Raw genomic sequence first — 17,976 nt, forward strand, 5'->3', positions numbered from 1 at the left:
AAGATGACAGAGCATTGAAGGCTGCGCACGCTTACAGACATAGAGTTCATTCACACATATGGCAGTATTGATTTGAGGCCGAAGGCCTGAAATCCATTTAGCATTTAACTGAATAGGAGTTTCGCTTGTGACTAGACTGTGTGACACGTAAAATATTGAGATAACACCTGCAGCTCTAAATTAGTCTTATTATACAAAAAGCAGTTACAGAATAACAAATGCTCGTTGAAGTGACCAAGTTTTTGTTTAAAACAGAAGCAAAAGGAGAAAGCTTATATATTTTGGTTAAGTCTGATAAAGTATAAATTAGAATGTATCATTACATTAAGAGCAGCAAAAATGAAATAAAATGTTATATTAAAACAGGGTATAACACAGGAAATGTGAGTTTTAAAATGAAGTTAGTGTCAACACACAGAAGTTGTTCTTAGGGAGCTTTTAGCTATGATAAAATTAATTAACTATGTGCTTACACTGAGTGATTAAAGTGGTTGTTTTCCTTTGATCCTTTAGGAGAATAAGCGTTTATGATGATTTTGCTTGTGATAGGTGACTTAGATGAGAGGCATTTGCAGCAGCAGCGACAGTTTGTGCACAGGATGTTGATGATCAGATAAGGACCAACAGGAAGCACATGCAGAGACGTGCTTCCTTTGATCCTCTTAAAGACAACGCTTTCAGAGGTTCACAAATGCTGAGTAATGTTGAATAAGATATAAAAATAAATGTCGAAAAACCAAATACGTAATTAGGTTCATGTTTTGAGTAACATTAGGTTGAGTAACATTAGGTTTGAATCTGATTTGTTAAGTCACAGGATGCCAAGAGAGGGTCAGAGCTAAGAACAGTGATCCTAATGTCCATGACGTCAGGGGTGGACAGGGAAGCAGCTGAATGGGCCAAGGAGTGACCCAACATAATGTATGGCGACCTCTGGTGGTCCAGAGGTCGAGAGAGGGAATTGAGAGGAGTAGGAATATTTTCCTGCTATTATTTGCTGCTATTTTATAATCATCATTACCATTTCATGATTGAGAGTGATGTTGCATTCAGATGCATTCAGATGTTCAAATATATTGGTATTATATTAGTCTTTATTACAGGTTCAGTTATAATCAGTTGAATCTATAATTTAAAGGTTTTTGAATGTTTTTATATTCTTACACATAGTCTTCAGTGGGTGAGAAAACTGAGTTGCAGGCTGACAGGAAACGGCGTGCTTTTGCAGAAGTGAAACCGAAAGCAGAGTGAGTGCAAGCCAAGGAGTAGGGTGTTTATTATGCATTTATCTTTGAGTTAAGCTTTAAGTAGTTGTGTTAGATTGAAACAGGTGTTTTATATATTTTACATATAAGTCAAGATCATTACACACAGGATGGCCTTAGCCTGGTTGCCTAAGTTGAGGTCAACTAAGGTTCAGAAAGCAGATGCAAACTCTGCACGCACAGATAGACGAGACATACACATACAGACACCTATAGTGAGAGAGGTCATGACACGTACGCAGTACACAGCATGCACGCGCCCCCGCACGTGTACGCACACACACATACACACCATAGTAGATCTATTTTGGTAGGGCAGAAGTGAAGATGTATTTTTGCTGCAAGTGCAAATTGTGCCGGCGTATTGTCTGATGCTTACAGGAAGTGCACCTGATGTCCGGGGAGATAAGGAGGCGCTCATGGTGCGACACCAGGATGGAGATGAGACATGATGTATTTTAAAATATGTTAAAAGTTAGCAGGAACATTTTGTGGTTTAGGCTGACGTGAGCTGTATTGTGTCTGTTTTGCAAAAGAGGGGGCTGTACTATCTTAACCCTATAAAACCTTTGTCTAATGATTGTAAGTTCAGTTCGACGCTGAAATCTGCACAGCGGTCGGACTCACACATGTGTATTCATTAAAATGTCGTCTAATTGCACACCGGACCGGATCTGTGGTTATTTATGGATTCCTCTCTCAACATTGAACCCCTAACAACATCCACAGGACGTGGAGATTAGAAAGAGACTGAGTCATGTAGGTCACAAGGCTGTGTAGGACTGATGACTCTGACCTGCTGCTTGATTAACCACAGATAGAATATCTTATGATGTTACTCAGGTTTATCTGGGGATAAATTTACAGAAAACACTTTTCTCTGTATTAACTTGTGCTTTCCTCTAATGAAGCATTTAAAATGCCTCACTTGTTACATGCTTGTATGAAATAGTGATGGGTTAACAAAGAGATGGGTTTGCTAATGCTAATGAATGGGTCTGCCTCCCTAAAATATATGACAGTATTAAACCAGTATAAAAAATTTTTAAATGGTCATTTTAAAGCTAGAACATTGAATGGCCTTTCAACATTTGTGTGTGTGTGCTTTTTAAATTCCCATTTCTATACCATTTTGTGAGCATCTTTTTCTTACACAATAGTGGTGATGTAGGAGGTGTGAAATAAGTATGAAGGTATTTGTTCGGTCTGTCTAGCACAGGCCCACCGTTGGAACGAGACAATTTAACTACACAAAAGCATTGAACACCAAGTAGGCAAAGTTCATTGTGTTACTCATGCATGAGGGAGACCGGACCGGAGCCAGGTGTTGTTCCGCCCACTTGGTCTCCGTCGGACTCTCAGCCAGGTTCCCCATAGCACTCCTTTTATTGCGGTTACATGAATATGCATAGGGTCATTAACATATGACGTATACATACACACAAAGAGTACCTTGCCTGTGCGTTGTGTAAGTATGTGTAAGTGTGTGTGTGTGTGTGTGCGTGTGTGTGTGTGTGTGTGTGTGTGTGTGTGTGTGTGTGTATATGTGTGTGTGTGTGTGTGTGTGTGCGCGCAAGAATGTGAACCTGTGAAGACTCCCCAAGCTGGTGGCAGGAGTCTACCGGTCCATCTAAGCAAAAAGGCTCTTATGCTTAACCAGATACAGAGTAGGTGTCCTCCTATACCATAAATCAGTAAGAGCAGATATAACCTCTCTCCTGACCTTAAGTTGTGTGTGCATGCCAGAGTGCTCTGGAATGCACACAAAGTTTGCAGACTATTAAGGATCAAAACCTCTACCAATCTACAACTGGTCATAAAACTCTAAGCATATATGAGTAGATATTTCAAAGCATAAATGACAATCACAATACAAATCCAACAGTATTAACGAGGTACTGACAAAGAAGCAGCAAAAATACAGAAAGTGAAAGAAATAAAACATAAATGTTGATAAAACCATTTTGGTTGTAGGTGTTAACATGTAATTTAACACATATTAACTATGTAACCTTATACTGTATTTGAGGGTTGAAGTTGTCCGTGTGTGAATGCACACACGTGCATGTGTCTTTGGAGGAGTCTGCAAATGCATAAATATACAAAGAACTCAGAAAATCTCAGATCTTTCAGCTGCTTAGTGTGGAAAAAGTAAGGAAACAACTAATTAAGTAAACATGATCAGCTCATACTATATCATCCATATGCTGGTCTCATGTGCTCGTTTTCCCTTTTAATTCTCTCATTTCCCTTAATTTTCCTTCTTTTTGTGGTCAGTGTGTTTACATTATATATTAAAGTGTCAGTACTGTGTTCCTGTAAAAGAAGCAAAATGTGCACAGGTTTTAGTTTGTGGATGTTTGGGATCAGGGCAGAAGTTTCAAAGGGTCAAGATGAGAAGGTCACAGAGGAATCACCGACCTTCCAGTGAGCTGCCTGAAGCATATTAAAGGGTCCAGCCTGTGCTGTGCAGGCTGCTCCTGGGATTTTTACACAGTTTAACTGCTAATTCACATTTCACAACGTGATGTAACAAAGGAAATACTTTGACATTTTTACTGGAACCATATTTGAGTATTTTCCAGCCTGCCATTTGTGCTGTTGCAGCTGTATGGTGAGCAGAGCTGTGAAAGTTCAAAGTGATTTTGAACGCATTGTGTTAAGGTTAAACAGTGAGTTTAAAGCACATCTCTCTGGCTTCTAGTTAGAGATCAGATCCTGTGAGACACTCACAGAGTGAGTTTTTTAGTTAACTGTTTCAGTTTATGCAGCTCCAATATGAATTACTTGTGACAGCCACTAAAAAAACCCATTAACACAAACTTACAGCAAGCACATGATAAATCCATTGTAGTCTGAGTACTACGCCATCTAGTGGTAAGTACTCTGTAATTTATGGTACAGGTACAGCCTGAGAGAATGCCTGAGTTTGTTAGCCTGAGCTCAGGCCTAATGCACTGACTTAACTTATTTACAAACAACTCTTCACACACATTTGCTGATCCACCGTTGCAGAAGTGTAGCAAAAGTCACACATGAAAAGAAGGTAACTGAAACTTATTTGCAAATTTACAAATCTGATCACACAAACAGCCAGTTAGTTTGGCAGAGAACTGTCAGGTTTGTTTCATCTGTTTTTTTTATCAGTTGTTGATGAATGTGTGGCTGCTCCATGTCAGTGCAATTTATGAAATATAAGGTTAGCAGATTTTGACAATTAGATGGACTATTCTGCATTCAATGTTGTACACAATGAAAAAAAATCAAGCAATTCGAAGAGATGTAGCATAAACTATTTTATTATTTAAGACATAGAAAACAAAAAGGTGTTCAAACTGTTGACAGCTGTCTTTTTTCACTTGACTAAATATGCTAAACATTTGCAAATGCAAACAAAGAATAAAAAAATCATTCCAGTGCTGAGACAAAAAAAGAGCTGAGATGAAATAAAAGTCGAGTTAAACAAAATTCAGTGTGGATTTAACAAGTTTAGATGAAATTAGTCAAACAGATCTCAAATCATATATCTGTGAGAATAAACTTTAACTTAAACATTGAATCAAATTACATTGAAAATTTCACCACTAAATTACAAAAGATGAGGTTTTTGTTGTGGTTTCAGATGCAATGTTTGAAATTAATGATCGAAGAGTGTTAACACTTGTCATGAAATACATTAAAAACAGGACACGGAAAAAGATTTAAATCATTAGTTTAGTTTCCTCACATTTTTTGACTATTTGATAAACAAAAAATCTTTGTTATAAACAGGTAAATGATATGCTAATTAACAAAATTAGGTTAAAAATTTATTTATCTGGAAAACACTCTGAAAGCCTAGATGGACGCAACACTGAGAATGTGACTTCTATTTTTCAATTTGTATTTTTGGTGAATTAACTTACAGTCACTCATAACATCTTCTTCATGTTAATAATTAATAGAATTTTCTTTTTCTCAAACAAAATCAGACTGTCACAGCTGGATTCACGAGTTATTAGGTGAAAACAAGTATCATCATTTTCAGCAGATTTGCAGTTTCTTTGGCTCATTTAAACATTTCATCCAGATTTTTAATGGCTTCTTCTTTAGATATGACTTTCCATTGATCTAGAATCGCTGCTTTGCCCTTGAACTTTTTCCCATAGTTATTTTCCAGTTGCGTTTGAAATTGACAAACAAACCATTTACAATATGCCAGGTTAGCCCCATCGGGAGTGATTCTCCAGGTATCATACAGTGGACCAACAGTTTTTTACTGTTTGTAGGGAATGGCAAGTGTTGTGCAGAAAATGACGCTGAGCTCTTCAGTTTTTCTATAGTAATATCCTATTTATCCCATCAGGTCGATGAAAAGGAGTTTGATGGTCATTAGGACTGTGATCTTTCATGGTGTTGGTACAAACAGCTGCACAGAATCGACACTTTACCCAGCAGCAGTTACAAAGCTGATCTATGAGGATTTCTTCAGGCTTCCGCCTGGATTTCTTCAGCTTATCCAGTGAAAGGCTGCTCATCTTCTCAGTGATGGATGTAAATCGTTTCTGTATCTCTTCCTTGAGAAAGTCAAAATCTTTTATGTCACTGAAGTTTTCAGAACAAATGTTGTCAAATGTCAGCTCATCCTTTAGGACATTAGAAAATTCCTTCAGCCACATATCTGTGTCTCCTCTCTGATTTTGGACCTTTTGTGTTGCAGTAAATAAAGCCTGAGTCACACTTGTTTCGATGTCATCAACATTTTTCTTGAGTATATTCACAGCTTCATCTTTGTGACCAATGTAGATGTATTTCTGCACTTCTGCTTTAATGAAAGCTTCTGTTTGTCTCCTTGGATTTCCAATGTATGTGATGAAATCATCAAACTTTTCTTTCTTAGCGAGTGACATCAAAACATGTTTCTCCAAGTTCAGTCTGTTCCTACTGAATGCTGGGAAATTACACCTCATCCTGTCGGCGAGATCAATGGCAGTCTTGTTACAGACAGCCTCAAAAGTGGATGCTTTCAGCTTCTCACAGATCAGTTATCCAAGCACAACTGCAGATGAGTTTTCTTTACAAAATCTTCTAAAGACTCTGTAATACTGGATTTTCTTGCTTTCTAAATAGGCCTTTGCATCATTGTTCTTTACAAATTTTTCCTGGGACTCTAAAAGCCAACTCTCTGCTCTGTAGAACACATACAGCAAGAAATCAACACTAAACTCCTTCGTCAAGGTGTGTTTCCTCTCTGACAGAAATTTCTGCAATTCTATTGTTACATGATTGGCCATTTCATACAAATAAGTTGTTGAGTAGCCTCTTGTAACTACAGGTTTGCTTCTGATTGCATCAAGTGAGTCTTTTTCAGCTTTGTTAATGAACAATCTGATCTGTTGTTGTTCTTCATGGGAGAAAGGGCCAAATGAAATATATTTGTGGTAGGCCCCAATCATTCTAATCATTGACCTATGTCTATGTATCTTTATATAATATGAATGATGACCCACCTCTGATATATTCTTGTATCTGCCACTTGTTTTACATTCATCTATAAGAGTTGGCTCAAAACCAAGTTCTTGAAGGATCGTTAACTGATCTTCTTTCAAGTTGATGTCTTCAACAGGTTTTATACCTGCTGTTAATTCAGTAACCCAGCTGTTCCAAACAGAGCTAAACTGTCTTTGAAGCTCTTCTTCATCTTTGGCCTTATCCTTCAGTTTCTGAGCGAGCTCTTTGCTCTTCTGCAGAAGTTTGTTCTCAAACTCTGATTTCTTGTCATCCATCATTTTACGGCCTTTCTTCTGCTGGATAATGCCATCCAGTTTTATTTTTACTCTGTTCACTTGTTCATCATAACATTCTTTCATTTTGATTTTAAATCGTTCTCTCCACTGAGCCAACATTTCTCTCTCTTTGTCATCCTCAAAGTACTTTGTCATTTTTTTTCTGACTCCTTCATATGTTTTACTTGTTTCTTTAAAAAGATGAGATTTTTCAACCTCATCAAGTTTTCCATTTTCAATTCTGTTATGAAGTTGGTTTTCAATGGTCAACATGTTGCTCCTCAGGGTCCAGGTCCAGCTCCCATACTGGACTTCCAGTTTTCTGTACACTGCAATTTCAAGTGTGTTTTTAAAACTGAAAACAAAATTTTCATTCAGCAGTGCAGTCCACAGGTCTTCAATGTTTGTTTTGAACTGTGAGAGAGTGATTCCAGCAGACTTTGAAGCTTTAGAGAGGATGGCGTTCTTCACTTCCTGGATGCTCTCACTGTAACCTGGATTTGGAGGAGCCATGGGTGGACTGCCCTCCCACAGCTGGGCACAGTATTTCACATCTTTCTGAACATCAAATTCAATGACATCACTGAAGCACTCTGCATCATAAACTTCCTCTTCAGCTGCTAGTTTGGCCATCTGGTCCAGTTTTTCCTGCAGGCGTCTCTTTCCATCCATGTTTTTCTCTGCTGCTGCAACATCTGTGACATTCTGGTGAACAAAAACACAACTGGGAGAAAGTTTAACTTTCTTCATCCTCATGAAAGCCTGAACAACAATCTGCAGGATGTCTTGCATCTCAGATGGATTCTCTCCAAAGATGTTGATCAGTGTCAGGTTTCCCAGACCAACAACAAATGTTGCCAGTTCATTGTCATGATGAAGATTGTTACCTTCTACCTCAAGAGCACGCAGTCCTTCAGTGTCCACCACCAGAACATAGTCAAACTTCAAGTCTTTCTTCATCTCCTCTGATACTTTGAGCAGCTGCATGAAGGCACCTTTGGTGCACCTGCCAGCACTCACTGCAAACTGCAGCCCAAACATGGTGTTCAGCATTGTTGATGTTGCACTGCTTTGTAGGCCCAAAACTGACAACACAAAAACTCTCTGGTCCCCCAGTTTCTTGATGACTTCTTCTAAAAGACTGGAGATCCATGTTAAAGGCACATGACCTGCAACACCATCCATCAGCTCCATCGGGTGTCCTGATATCATCAGCTGTGCAGCCAGCTCAGGGTATTTAGACCAGTCAGTGTGTCTGCTCTCTCTGTGTGTTGTTTTATGGGCTTCATAGATCTGTCCCATTTCTCTGAAGATGTGCTCCAAACCAAAAGTTGCAGACTGAAGTTTCTTCGATATGTATTCAAGTTCAGTTTGTTTTCTTAATAACAGATATGATTTGTCCGGTTTGTTCTTCAAAGCCAAGACCTCAGACCACTTTTCATCATAACTTTGGAGAATTGAAGAAACATCATCAGTGGAGAGCTCATCTATGAAGGTCTGAGTCCATTTTAGGAAATACTCTCTGTCTGTTTGTTTTTGTCTCATTAATGAGAGACTTCCAGTAAACAACTGCATCAGTTTACTGCAGGAAGCAGCACATTGTTTCTGACGTATGTTCATCAGCTCTTGTTGCTTTTGACTTTTCTCCATTTCAATGTCTCCTCTGAGATGAAACATTTCTCTGTGTATTTTGCTCCACTGATGCCACAGTTGGCCTTGACAAGGGAGAAATTCATCTTTGATCTTTGAGACATCCATGTTATCCTTTTTAAGCAGATTGATTATTTTCACAGCAACAGATTTCCCTCTTTGACAGGCTGGGTCAGTTTCATCCACTCTGATTCCAGAGAGCTCAGCCATGGTTTCAAGCTGGAAGGATGGTTTCAAGATGGGACCATCGAGAGAAGACAAAACTTCTCTGATGATCTTTTTCAGCTGTTCAGATACATCTGACTGGCTTTTGTCTTTGAGGCCCATTGTGTACTTTCCCTTTTTTGTCTTAACAGCATCACAGCTGCCATCAACAGTGAGACAAATGAGAGGCTTATGTGACTTAAAAAGAGATGATATGAGTGATTGAATTTCTTCATTGCTTTGCAGAGATGCCACAAGAAAAACATTGATGTAGGATTTTTCAATCAGTATGTCACGCTGTATTTCTGTCAACAGAGCATCACCATGGAGATTACAAAAGGCAATGCAGTCACTGAAGTCATCATTAGGTTTTCCAGCAGGGCAGTACCAGGTAATCTCTGCCACACCATCCATCAAATAGCGAGACTTGGTGCTTCCTAAGGAGTTTCTGTGGAAGAAGGTGTCGTGACGGTTGTTGATCAAAGTGTTCATCAGCTGAGATTTAGACACTGACAAAGAACCCAGACGGAAAAATGACACCAAGGGTGTTTCAGCTTTGTAGACTGGAACACTCTTCATGGTGACAATCTTAGAGTCATCTTTAATTGGAGTTACCTTCCAGGTTTTTGTTATTTCTCTGAAAGTCCACAGAGGAAACTGAATCTCCTTTGTAACTGGGTCAGGAACAAGCAAAGGTAAGGCATACTGACACTGAGAGAGCTTCGTAATCATCATCTGTTTCAGGAAGCTGTCTGAGCAATGAAATACTGCCATCTGAACGTCCATTGGATGAACAGAAGCCTGCTCTTTCTTCTGTGTGTCCACACTGCTGCTCACAAAAACATCCCAGTCACTGCAGGAGGCTTTGAACAACTCCTTGGTCTCACAGCTTGATCTTACAGAAATATATCTGGCCCTGTAGTCTAACATTAGCAGCCTATGGAGAAAAGTGTGAGGTAGATCTTTCTCAGATTCTACATGGTGCTGTTTCACAGGTGGACCTATTTGAAGAAAATCTGCTGATGACAACTTTTGTTGAATTTTGCCTTGAAGATGAAGTCTGTCAAGCAGTGTTTCGGTTTCTATTTGACATGACTTGTTCCGGCTGTCTTCTTCCATCACTGGCTGTAATAAATAAGCAAATAACACACATCATGCATTCAGAATTGACAGTGTCAAAGAATGAGACTATTCTTAAATATTCTCTAAGCTCTTGTGACAAATATTTGGGCTTTCCCACCTTCTCTGTGTTTCCACTCATGTTCTCATCTGAGATACCTGCAACATAAAAATGAACCAGAAAGTGACATATACACAGCTGGATTAAATCAACAGTATGATAAAATTAAAATCATCAATGCAACATCGAAACTGAACTATTGTTTAAATAGTAACCATTGCTGTTTCACAGGTGTAAATGCCCACATCCTTCTGAAATTATATTTAGTGCTTATTACTTCTGCTGCCGTGTGACACTACAGGCATGTATAAAAGTCAAAGATTGAATGTAACAGCCTGCTCTGTGGAAGAAACTGGGCATCAATAGGCTATTTAGGTTTCTGCAAAACATCTGGTCACTTTCTACAATGCCTGAACTTTCACTGTGAAATTCACATGTTAATCTTTGACCCTTTTTGTTTGTTGTTAATATCACTATTTTTTTTTTTACAAATATGCCAATATTGTTGTGATATAATACAGGGGGGGGCTTAAGAGGTGAAAACAGATGTGAACGTTAATTTTTTGATGCTGGAAAGCTGTATGTGCACACAACTAACTACAGATAATGGTCAAGCCAACCTGTCCAAGTTCAAACTAAGTTTCAGGATTTACTGGGATTTTCCATCCAACACAGCCATCTGTAGGGTTTACACAGAGTGGTTGCCGGGCAGAAAATGTTGAGTGAATAGCAGTTCTATCTGAGAAAATGCTTTGTTAATGCTAGAAGATAAATGAGAATGACTAGACTGGATCGAGCAGAAGGCAACAGTAAATAAAATAACCACTTGTTCCAATAAAAGTGTGCAAAAAGAGCATCTGTGTGTGTACAACATAGGGTTACTACAACTGGCCAATAGAAGAAAATTATTGATTAGTCTGATGAGTCTCAATTTGTGCTGTTACATTTATGGAGGAGGAGGATGATCCAGCCATACACACATCACACAAACATCACATTGGGGAGACAGGTCAGAACAGGTAGCGTAAAGAAAAAGAATTAAATGTACAACACAATAGGGTAGAGGAGGAGAAAAAAAGGGAACTCTACTCAGACTGAGCTTCTGATAGGAGATCAGTATGAGACCAGAAAACAAAAACTCAAAAGCACATGAATCTTCACACCGTAACACCATGAAAACACATGACAAGCAACAGGGGTGAGTAGGGTTAGAGTAAACCAATGTAGACAGCAGCATCAGGTCGCAGCATTTCTGCGCGGGTCCAGCTGACCCACCGTCTGCATCGGATGGGGGGCAAACTTCAGAGGCAATTGAAATGGGGGAGGGGAGTGAGTCTGCGTCTGTGTCAGTGTATGTGTGTGTGTGTGTGTGTGTCTGTGCGTGTGTATCCTGTGTTCAGCTTTAAGAGAGACTGTCCTTTCACCTGATTAAGCAAAAGTCAACAGTTCTTCAGCTAATACAGGTGTCCTTGAAGGATAGGGTCAGAGAGACCAAACACAGTCCTGTTATCAGGGACAAGAATTTGTTGTTCCAGAGCCGCATGAGTGAGGGAGATGATTGTTTGGGTTAATGCGAACAACTGCACCAATTTCGCAGTCATTCTTAATGCCCATCACTGGTCACCAGGTCTATCTATTTCCCGTTGCAAAAGCGTGAGCTTCTCCAAGATCTTCTCATATGGTGTTCAATAAAAATAGTCTTAGTACACTTGAGCCACATTCGCCCCATCTCCATCTCCAAGAAATGTTGCCAGCACTATGTTGAATTCATGTCATAAATAATTAAGGCAGTTCTAAAGGCAAAGGCAGTCCAACCCAACACTAGCAAGGTGTACCTAATTAAGTGATTAGTGAGTGTATATGAAAAAAGACTTTTCACTACATAGCTTGTCCACTCAACTTTGAGATCTCCTAGAACACATAAAATGTGGCTTGGGCTGTCTGTATGCCAAAACATACTTGGAAAGCATGCTGAACCCCAAATTGGTCCTGATGTAGTAATCTGTAAGTGACAATAACGCATGGAATAAAATAAAGTGCTGTTTAAATGGGTTACCACTCCATGAAGTGTAAAGCACTTTGAGTGCTCAATAAAACAAGAGCTTTATAAATACCAGTACTCCAGGTTTGTTCCCATGTTTAAAGAATGGATTAATATTTATTAGTAAAACAGTGTAGAGTAGTGGAAAACTGAATATTAATATAAGTTAAAAAAAAAAAAGCTACTTAAATTAAACTAACAAAAATAAAGTTTAAAAAAGTGTGTGGACAGTGGGATGGCGTTGGCGTGCATAGCTGCCAGTAGCACTGGGACATTAGTGTTTATTGATAATGTGACACATGACAGAAGCAGCCAAATAAATTGTGGATGAGGTGTTCAGAGACAAACTGTCTGCTCAAATCCAACTAAATGCAGTCAAATTGATTGGGCAGTGTTTCATAATACAGATGGACAATGACCCAAAACAACCCAGGAGTTTATTAAAGCAAATAAGTGGAATATTCTTGAATGACCAAGTCAGTCACCTGATCTTTACCCAACTGAGCATGCATTTCACTGGTTGAAGAATAAATTTTGGACATAAAGGCTACAAACAAACAACTGAAAGCTGCAGCAGTAAAAGGCCTGGCAGAGCATTAAAAAGGAAGAAAGCTAGCATTTAGTCATGTCCATGAATTCAAGACTTCAGGCTGTCATTGTCAGCAAACAGTTTTCAACCAAGTATTAGACATGAAAATTTAATTTTCAGTTATTTAATTTGTCCAATTACTTTTGAGACCTCCAAATGAAGGGATTGTGTTAAAAACACTTTAGTTTCTCCCATTTTTATGTAATCTTTATGTTGAACCCACTAAATTAAAGCAAGAAGTCTGCACATCAACTGAGTTGTTTCTTTTGAAATTTATTGTGTTAATGTGGAAACTAGGAAATGGTTGTCTCTGTCCAAATATTTATGGACCTAACTGTATTTTCTTTCATCTTTAGAATCATATTTATTCTTAATGTTTTCATCTGTAAGTTAGAGTTAGGGTTTAGATCAAACCAAAAGCAGATCCCATGTCTCTCCTTTGAATTGTTTTATTGTGTTTCTCCACCTTGTATGCACCTTGTGGGAAAATGGTAAGTTTTTTTTTTAAAGGCATGCATGAATTAACTTCTCCCATTGTCTCAAACTAAGGAGGAAATAAAAGACCAAGAAATTATTAGAAGTTCCTTAGAGATGACTTTTTGTTAAATTAAGCTATATTAACTGAGATGAATGGAAATCTGACTTAAATCATGTGCCACCATAAGTGTAATGAAACAAAACCATAAGAGTGGAGCGAAAAGAGTATGATCATGTTATCACTGAGACCAAGCAGCTGGGAAATTTGTCTCAAAGGGTGACTGTAAAAAGGAATTGTAGCCCGAAATAGAAGTCTCGGTGCACCACCAACAAAATAATTTTCTCTATTCTGCAACACAAAAAGCACGGGGGAAAAAAAAATACTTACTCAAGACTCTATTCTTAGAAATGTGGATTCAGAGATATCAGGGACCAAAAATGTTTGTATTCCAGGGCCCAGAGCAGGCGACACTGAAAGAAATTTGAAACTGCTGGCCAAAGGTAAACAAAATTCATATTGAATTAGTATGTGACTTTGCTAAAAATAAATAAATAGAATAAAATAAAAATATAAATAAATAAATAAATAAATAAATAAATAAATAATAAAAATGTAGGACTCTGGAGTTTTCTCTGGTCCCCTCCACAATTGGGCCTTGACAGACATGTGTATGTGTATGTACTGAAAACACAGTGGGGAATCTTGGAGTCATTTTCAACTCATTCATCATAATCAGAGGTGAGTTTTCTCTCAATCTACTGCATGATTAAAGGACATTCTGCTTAAATTCAACAAGCTCAATGCAACATGATAACAGCATATCAAAAATTCATTAAAAATCATCCTTGATAGGTGACATCAAAATCTCAATCGATTGATTGTTTTGTTCACCTACTCTGCATGCCTGTATAATTTCATCTGAAGCTGCTCAGATAAATAAAATTAAACAATTATAATATTCATTATATTTGAAGAATTAGATAACACTTATCCTCAAATTCAGCAGTTAATGGAACATGATGACGTCATATTAAAAATTGTTAAATTAGAATCAGAAAAAAAATCAATTGAATGTTAAATGTATTAAAAATCATCCTTGATAGTTGATGTGGGATTCTCAGCAAACTTCTCGGCCGACAGTTAAGTGGAGAGGGAGAGGGGGGAGCATGCAGCAAATGGACACAGATCAGACTCGAAACCAGGCCAGTGCTTTTTAACAAAACGAAAGTAAATACAACATTAAAAAAACAGTAGATGCCGGGAATCTTAGAATAGTTTGAGATGAAACTCGGCACAGATTTAGAGTAGGTGAGTCGAAGGAGGAATCTGAAGGAGAAGAACTACCAGAAAAGAGCGCAAAAAATATGTAAGCGTCGGCTGTCACGGCATGAAGCCATAGTGCTACTCGCTGATCGTCACTCCTCTTTAAGCCTGTAACAGCTCTTGTACTGGCCTTTTATGATCGTACAGTGACAAGCACTGTTTTAGAGGCAAACAAGAAAAAATAATATTCAACATACATACCTGTCTCGTTCCTGGTTTGTGCAGCTCGGTTTAGTTTCGATTCTAAGGGAAGTTGTCAGCGGGAATAAAAGAAAGTTCCTGTCAACCTATAAAACAATGGGGGGGGGGGGGGGGGGGGGGTAAATTACATTAGGAAGACGATGCATGTATACACTGGCTTGCAAAAGTATTCGGCCCCTTTAAACTTTTCCACATTTTGTCACATTACAGCCACAAACATGAATCAATTTGATTGGAATTCCACGTGAAAGACCAATACAAAGTGGTGTACACGTGAGAAGTGGAACGAAAATCATACATGATTCCAAACATTTTTTACAAATAAATAACTGCAAAGTGGGGTGTGCGTAATTATTCAGCCCCCTGAGTCAATACTTTGTAGAACCACCTTTTGCTGCAATTACAGCTGCCAGTCTTTTAGGGTATTTGCACATCTACAGACTGAAATCCTTGCCCATTCTTCTTTACAAAACAGCTCCAGCTCAGTCAGATTAGATGGAGAGCGTTTGAACAGAAGTTTTCAGATCTTGCCACAGATTCTCGATTGGATTTAGATCTGGACTTTGACTGGGCCATTCTCACACATGGATATGTTTTGTATTAAACCATTCCATTGTTGCCCTGGCTTTATATTTAGGGTTGTTGTCCTGCTGGAAGGTGAACCTCCGCCCTAGTCTAAAGTCTTTTGCAGACTCCAAGAGGTTTTCTTCCAAGATTGCCCTGTATTTGGCTCCATCCATCTTCCCATCAACTCTGACCAGCTTCCCTGTCCCTGCTGAAGAGAAGCACCCCCAGAGCATGATGCTGCCACCACCATATTTGACAGTGGGGATGGTATGTTCAGAGTGATGTGCATTGTTAGTTTTCTGCCACACATAGCGTTTTGCACTTTGGCCAAAAAGTTCCATTTTGGCTTCATCTGACCAGAGCACCTTCTTCCACATGTTTGCTGTGTCCCCCACATGGCTTGTGGCAAACTGCAAACGGGACTTCTTATGGTTTTCTGTTAACAATGGCTTTCTTCTTGCCACTCTTCCATAAAGGCCAACTTTGTGCAGGGCACGACTAATAGTTGTCCTATGGACAGATTCCCCCACCTGAGCTGTAGATCTCTGCAGCTCGTCCAGAGTCACCATGGGCCTCTTGGCTGCATTTCTGATCAGCGCTCTCCTTGTTCGGCCTGTGAGTTTAGGTGGACGGCCTTGTCTTGGTAGGTTTACAGTTGTGCCATACTCCTATGTACAGGAGATAGTCAAAAACACATTTAAGCATTTAAAATCAGTTTTAAACCAACGTGAAGTGTCACAAACTGCAGTCAAAATCTCCCTTTTGTCAAACACATTTATTGCAACCAACTGTGAGCACCAATCTGATTTGATATATTAGAGTTCCAACAGCAGAGTGACACCAGTTTATGTTTCTGATGTAGAGAAACGACCACTAGTACCTTGGATTTTTGATCTCCTTTGCATAATTCATTGAGGGAAAACCTTTAAAGGCTTCTAACCACGTGTAATATTGTCATTATTGGAATTTTCCCCCTGGCTTCAGTAAATGCACTAATGTTATTTTACATTAAACGTTTGGTGATTCTGAGGTGATCAGGTTGGAATACTTTCCAGATTTTTTCGTCTTCATACAGAATCACCGGCTTAACAAGATTTCTCAGTCATTTCTGGACTTTCTAACGCTGCCTCTTGTTCTCCCTCAGTTCTAAAAGCCGTCGGCTCGGCTTCGGCTATCGCCTTCACCGTGACGACCTACCATCACTCACTGCGCTCCTTCCTGCCTGACAAGGAGAAGCAGCAAATAACCTCATCAGTCATCTACTTCATCTGGAACCTGGTTCTCATCTCTTCTCGCCTCACTGCCCTCGCTCTTTTCGCCTCTGTGCTGCCCTGCTTCATCTTCGCCCACTTCATCTGCTCTTGGCTGATTTTCTTCTTCTTCGCTTGGTGATCCAAGACCAACTTCATGGATAGTCCTTGTGGAGAATGGCTTTATCGAGCCACTGTTGCCCTCATTTGGTATTTCGACTGGTTTAATGTGGCCGAGGGGAAGACGCGGTACAGGACTGCGCTCTATCACGGGTATATACTGACTGATATTTGCATCCTCTGTGCTGTGTGGTGCTGGAAGATGAGCACAGATCCTCCTGATTTTGTGATAGAGCCCATGCACGCTTTAATCACAGCTGCCTGTGTTGTTGCAGTTTACGTCCTCGGTCTAATACTTAAACTTATTTATTATAAGTTCTTCCACCCAAACCTTGACAGAGATGAGCTGAACGGGGTCAGCACAGAGCAGCAATCTGTAGATGAGGTGGACTTCCGCATGATGAGATCTACAACAGAAGTCTCAGCACACTACAATAAAAGAATGAGGAAGCTGGCCAAGAATTTCTACTCATGACCTGCATCATTTGACATTCACAGGATGTGGAGGCTACAAAGAGACTGAGTCATGCAGATGTCATGAAACCAGCTACTTTTTAAAGCTACATCATAAAGGCTGTGTGATATTGTGGATCACCTGCTTCCTAATCAACCACTGATACATTCTCACAAGGCATTACTCAACTTAGTTTGGAGACGGATTCTTAAAAGCACTTTCTGCTCTTCATTAAGTGGTGCTACCGTCTAACAAAGCATTTCTAGACAGCAGTCATTTGTTTTCCTTTAAAAGGACAGGCTTTAAAGTCAATAACATGCGTGTTTGAAACAGTTATAGAGATCTTTTTGAAATATTATTGCACTGCATTATCTTTTCTGAAGAAGAGAAGTGTTTAAAATTAATTCAAAGAAATCTTAATTATAACAATGCAATATTCTAACGATGTTGCACTATTGTAAACTGTACTTAACTCAAGTCTCAAGTACAAATGTTCTGTTTTACAGAATTAATGAGTTGCCTTAAAATCCCAAGAGAGCCTCTATGGACCTGAAATCTTGATTTCTTGAGCAATAGAGCACCTCTCTCTCCTGATACAGATTTATTCTGGTTTAGGTTTGAAACATGGGATAAGACTGACATTTTTGAATAATATACATGGTTCAGTGTCAGACTGTTTTTCAACAGCGTTTGCCAAGATCGCTTAGACTGATGTGGATGTAACACGACGCATCTAAAATACATTAAGGCTGCTACATGGTGAAAAGATGCCAATGCCTCCCGTTTGACTCCCAGTGTTGGTGACCTTTACCATCAATAATGTAATTGTTGTATTTTTTTATGTTAAGCAAACTTGGATTTAAAAAGGTGTATGAAGCTACAAAACATA

General features: G+C 39.1%; 2 pseudogenes; one reads left to right on the plus strand and one right to left on the minus strand.

Moving 5' to 3' along the window:
* Positions 1-5,313: 5,313 nt before the first annotated feature.
* Positions 5,314-10,003, minus strand: LOC135932257 (interferon-induced very large GTPase 1-like; annotated as a pseudogene).
* Positions 10,004-11,380: 1,377 nt separating this feature from the next.
* Positions 11,381-17,423, plus strand: LOC135932276 (XK-related protein 8-like; annotated as a pseudogene).
* The last annotated feature ends 553 nt before the right edge of the window (positions 17,424-17,976 follow it).

The sequence above is a fragment of the Pelmatolapia mariae genome, linkage group LG22, assembly GCF_036321145.2.
Source record: "Pelmatolapia mariae isolate MD_Pm_ZW linkage group LG22, Pm_UMD_F_2, whole genome shotgun sequence".
Lineage (NCBI taxonomy): Eukaryota > Metazoa > Chordata > Actinopteri > Cichliformes > Cichlidae > Pelmatolapia > Pelmatolapia mariae.